Source organism: Pogonomyrmex barbatus, unplaced genomic scaffold (genome assembly GCF_055798465.1).
Source record: "Pogonomyrmex barbatus isolate J1 unplaced genomic scaffold, ASM5579846v1 scaffold2, whole genome shotgun sequence".
Classification (NCBI taxonomy): domain Eukaryota; kingdom Metazoa; phylum Arthropoda; class Insecta; order Hymenoptera; family Formicidae; genus Pogonomyrmex; species Pogonomyrmex barbatus.
The window spans coordinates 23,353,650-23,359,822 of NW_028297116.1; the positions used below are offsets into that span (position 1 = coordinate 23,353,650).

A 6,173-nucleotide genomic window follows, 5' to 3' on the forward strand; every position below is an offset into this window, starting at 1 on the left:
AGTAGTAGTTTTAAAAAAAAAACTTATGTTACGAAATTGTCAGATCTAATTCAATCATAGTTAATCAAACTTAAAAATAAAATCTAAGTGATAGTCAATGAAGAGTCTTGAAAATTCAAAGATTACAAAGACTATCACTTAGATTTTATTTTTTAATTTGATCAACTAGGATTGAATTAGGTATGACAATTTCGTAACATAATTTTTTTTTTAATTAAAACTAAATGATATGTATATCTTTCTACCATTCTAGACTCTTCTAGACTCTTCAGACATTCAAGACTTTTCCTTTTCTAACTCAATTTAGCTTTAAATATCACAAAATTGCTTTACTCAACTAAATTTTTATTACAAAGAATTAAAGAGTAACAGTACAAAATAAATGATAAAATTTTATTTAATAACAACTTTTTGTAAAAATAGTATGTAAATATCTTTAGCATCTTTAGGCCATTGCTTTTTTATAACTTGTGTATCATCAATTTCAATTCAAGTGCTAGATATTTCATCTCTATACATATTCGTATTATGACCCTTTTTGATACAAGTTCCATGATGAAAAATTGCATTTATAACCTTATATGCTAAGAAATGACATATTATTTAAAAATGAATTGGTTTTATGAAAGGAAATACTTATTATCCATTTAATATCATTTTTTTTACAAGATGGAGAATTAGTAAAAATACCACACAAATTCAGTTTGTGTGCAGTACCGAAAACTAAAATACTAATAATTGGACAAGCTTGTCATTTCTTCCACAACATTTACATAATTTGTCAAATGTTTGACACCAATTTGATGAAAATGTAGTTTTTAGTGAATCATTAAGATTAAAACTTTTCTTTTTCATATTATTAATAGAAATTGAAAGAATAGTATTAGTCTCAGTAATAACTTTTGTATCATTACATGAATTGCATTGATAATTTGCAATAACTTGATGTTCTACTAAATTTTTTATGTAATCATATTTTTTACAGAGAGCTGTAAGAAAATGGGTCTTATTTAATAGCAACTGAAAAATTCTCTCCTAAAGATTTCCATATTTCATAGGTATCCAAATTATTCATTCCATATTCATATCGATGTGCAAATAAATTTAATACATCCAGTTTATCGCAATTTAATAATTATTGTCTGATAATATGTAAATGCAATAAACATTGTAATACTGTATTTGCATAATATGAAACCTTGTCTATATTTTGAAAACCATACATAATCCAATTAGTACTTTTTAAGAGCGCGTTTTGAGCTGACTCTTGAACGGAATTAATTGTTTTCATTAATATCCACAGAACATCTTTAACTTTACGATAACGTTTCTTCGAAACAGTAATCATTTCTGATTCTGGATTATATATTCGTTTAGCCGATTATATTCTATAATAGTTTTTTCACTAGCAAATATGGATGAAGAATCAAAATTAATTAAATGCAATCCATCTAGAAATGTCACTCGGAATAAGGCAACATAAACCTGTCCGCAATTAAATATGGAGTTATCTATATCCATAATAGCATTTTGCAAACTTAATCCCTGGCTTTTATGGTGATGCCATAAGGATAATGGAAATTATTTTCTAACATATGCTCTATCCATAGGATATAACTTGGAATTTAACACTTACTCTTTCAATAAAATATTCCAAACCAGATGGTAAAAGAAGTTTTATCTATATAATCAGTAGTTGTATCCTGTACAATTAAAATGACTGTAGTTATTGTACATTTACAAGGCTCAAAGTAGCATCAATGTTGTGTCTTATCATAACTTTTGCTCTAATTTTAATTATAATTTATTTTGAAAGCTCAGCTATTCTAGTATTGTCATCATCATTACCTATCAATATCTTTGTTACTCTTTTTTTTATATATCAATGCAAATACAATCAATTGTATCTTCAGCTTAATAATATTTAATAATATTTCTTTTGAAGCAATACGATTTAACATTGCAGTGTTAAGAATGTCGCACATATGACAAGTAGGCAATACAAAACGGTATTAGATGGCAAATTATTAATAAAATCACACAATTCGTTTACTCTTGCTTCGAAAGACTCACCCTTAAAACAGATTTTTCTTTTTTCGAGAATCTCATAATCAGATTTTGTCAATAAACCAACACGAATTCTCGAGAGTAATTCACGGTAAGATTCGTCTCCTTGTTAACGCATATTGATCGTCAATTCATCATAGTCAAATAAAATAATTCATAGATTAGTAGCACTTAAAGAAACAAGTTATTTATAAATTTTTTTATCTGATAAATGTATAAAAGCAGGATCATGTATAGGATATTGAAGCAAATCTCCAAATAAAAGAATATGCTTTTGACCAAATCAACTATCATCACAATCAGTAATATCGAATATTTCAGACAGTCATAAATGTATATACATTAAAATCAAATTCGATATCATTGACACTTCATTAATTATTATAAGAACAACATCTTTGAGATCAGCTCGTAAACGTGGTCAGATAATTGTTTATATTTAAGAATATGACCATGTCAACAGGTAACTGCAGTAACCTGTGAACTGTCAAACCATCTATATTAAATGCTGCTATACCAGTAGGTGCTGTTATAGCAGTATCTTTGTTAAGATTTTATTTTATCCAGCACTTAATTGTTTTAATCAAGAAATTCTTGCCAATACCTCCTTCTCCATTAACATATAATCATAGTATTGATTTATCTGACATTACGGTATTAGTAACTTTATCAAACACCTTTTTTTGACCTTCTTCAGTTTTGAAATCATTTCAGATATATCGATTTCCTCGCGTTTGTTACCAAGATCTTTAAAATCTTGCATCGCTTCACCAGCTTCAACATTTTGAACACTTATTGGGTTATTAGGATTATTTTGAGACACAGTCTGTTTTGCCAAATTATCTAAATGTTCTTGAAGTAATTGTTTTGCAGTTTCAAATGCTTCTTGCAATTTCTCTAATTTTTCATGATACTGCAATGCTTTGTTGTACTGCAAGATGTAATTTTACATTGTGAAATGATTCCACATAAGTATCAAATCCATTTTTAAGTTCTTCTATCTTTCGTCATGGTTTAAACATAAGAAGTAATGAGAAGAAATAATTTTCTGGCCGCGTTTTGATATCATATCTATAGTGATTAATAAGATATCTATGCTATCGTCGTTTAAGATAATGACCATTAACCATCTTAAAGAACTCAATTTTACTTTTTTAATTTGTGATTTTATTTTGGTAATATCAAACCATTGTGCAAATTTATATAATGACATCGATCATAACAATTCATACAATGACATCGATCATAACAAATGTTTCTAATTCTTTTGATTTATTCGGATAATGATTATCTATTAAAGATGGATAAAATATGTCTGTAGAATCTTTATCAAGAGTTTCAATTTCCTTATAGTTTTTGACTTTTCTATATCGTATCTGATTAACATCTAACCATCTAATAGTCGTATTTATATCAGTTAAAGAAATACTTAGCAGTGTATACCCAGAAATACCCAGCAGCTTCAAGAGCTCCACATTCTCTATTATTTGTGAATCGCAAAGCAATATTCCAAAGATAGCTCGCTAACGATTTGTTTTTATTATTTTTACTATCAAGGATAGAATCAGATAATTCACATTTTCCTGCTTAATTCATATACTTAGTAACATAAAAAGTAAGCAAAGATAATTTTTCTATAAATTGTATATCCATATTTCCTTCCCACGCAGTAAAAAGGATAGGATTATCATTTATATCAATTATCATTTAAACCAATTTCAGTATCAGTTCGAGGAAGGTAAGGTATAAAATCTACTTTTATGTTTTAATTGTTTCCTGCTTTGAACTTATTATATCTCTCATAACAAATGTTTCCGTGATGGGAAAAATGACGAGAAAAACTGAAACGACATATACGAATAACTTTACGTCCTACTTTCTTAGAACGAAGGCAATAATCATTATGTTTGTGTTATTGATATGTATTGACTCGTATAATAATGATAAAATATTGTTGTAGCCAGATCTACAACCAATAATAAAAGTAGTCCGCATGGCAACAAAATTAGTCCGCATGAATCTCGAAAAGTCTTTCGAAAGACGACACAAATGTGTGACCGCCGAAATTGCGACCAGTCTTTCGAAAGACCGCAGAAATGCATCACGCGAGAACATTGCGAAAAGCCTATCAGCAAATTCCTAAATTTGATGATCAAACCGAGCGTAATATTGATTAATCAATATCACGCAACCGATCGACGCAACCGATCAGAATGCTGATCGGACATCGATCAGACTATATAACCGGTTACACAAGGCGGAGTCGAGAAAGTCAAGAATAACGTGTCGTTCGGAATCATTATTATAAACATCGCGCAAGATATAACAAAAGCGCGGCGAAGTTCACGCGAGCCCTACTATCAGCGTCTCAGGTGACATACTCGGTCGTCGGCCGCCAGAGTAACGCGATACGCGCTGAGGCGCCCGCCGACGTTTAACCGTGTGTAAAATAATAAAATAAGAAATATTAATCTCAAGAATTTGTGCATTTATTAAATAAACCAATTAAAATAAAGAAAGTGTGTTAGTGAATTCAAGAAGATCCTTTTGATCACATTCTTTTGATCCTGCTCGGAGTCCCAACTCCTTAGACTTAACGAACCCGACTATCCCTAATATTATCGTTGTAGCCCATACGGGATACAACATTTTGGTGGCAGCGGTGGGATAGTCAAAACTACCCCCAAGAACAACAACTTGAGAGAATCATCGTTAATCAAGCCAGCAGAATCAAACGAGTAAGCTCCGACGCATTGCATTACGGGCAGAAGAAAAAATTTTTCTTGAAAAAAAAAAACAAGATAAGACCTGCAGTAATAAATTACAAGCAGGCAGAAGAATCAAATTCCCGATAAGCCGAAAATACAAAACCTGTAGAAAACAGGCGGACGGAAAAGGCCCCGTCAAAAAATAAGCCGCCCATGAAATTGTGTCAAGTGTATAGTGCAACATTAGTAGAGTACCGACCTATGACAACGAGTGTCCAGTGGCAGCGGAGCAACGAACCAGAGAGTCCACGAGCACCGAGAGCTAGCGCTGACCGTGTACAACGATACCAGGCAGCAAGGACGCTTCACCGACACGCACTACTACACGCAGCCAACTAACACGCCAGCTCAAGCAGTGACCATGCGAGCGTATACGATCTATCTTCTATTGTAAGTCAGAAAAATCATATTTTGTAAAGACGAATGTCCGCAGCGAAGGACAGCTTAGTGAATGTGACTTGGCCAAAATCGCGGCCAATAAATAACCCCGTAAAATTTCCACACACTATCTCCACGTTAAATACCGCGAGAAACGCGTTAAAAGAAATACGCGATAACGTGCGCCGTGTACTACGATACGATAGTGACGAAGACGTCCACGTAATAACCGAACTCGAATTTCCGTACGACGAAAAGGATTATAGCTTGCTCAAACCGAACGATACCGACTCTCACATTAACACACACGCGCAAACACATACATACGAACTTACGAGACGGAAGCATATTTAATTCTTTCAACATATACCAATCGCTAATAAACGAAATGGCTCACTCACCTGTCGAACAACAGAACGAAATCGACAACGAAATTTTGCAACTACGACATTCGGTCGAGAGACATGGACCGCAAGAAAGTCGAACAAACAGCCGCGTCACAATCGACGCACCGCCCGATAACAGTCTCCTTCGAGAATTAATGGATGAAATACGCGATCTTCGTGTGCAAGTTAATGGATTAAGCAAACACAATTGCCTATGGGCGAACGAACGAGAATATCTCAGGATTTTCTGCCGCATCCGCTAGATCTAACTTACGGACGTTCGTATCAAGATATATGAAACCAGCCGAGAAATGCACTGACATTCCTCACATTGAAAGACGCGCGTAACATGATCCCAGAGATCGACAGCACGTCACGAGAATGCGTGTACGAATTTCTAAATGCAAGTACGTACGCGATAAAAAATATACATCCCGCGGATGAACATTCTCTATTAGAAGCCATTCTTTGCACTAAATTCAAAGGCAAGGCATAATGGATTTCCGTACGTGAGATATAATAAACTTCGAACAATTAAAACGAGAACTAAACGAGAAAAAGAATATTCAAGCAA

The 6,173-nt window shown here is 32.9% G+C and overlaps 1 pseudogene; it reads right to left on the reverse strand.

Annotated features, from left to right (window-relative positions):
* Nucleotides 1–393: 393 nt before the first annotated feature.
* On the reverse strand, nt 394–5,950 carry LOC148936774 (uncharacterized; annotated as a pseudogene).
* Between the last annotated feature and the right edge of the window lie 223 nt (nt 5,951–6,173).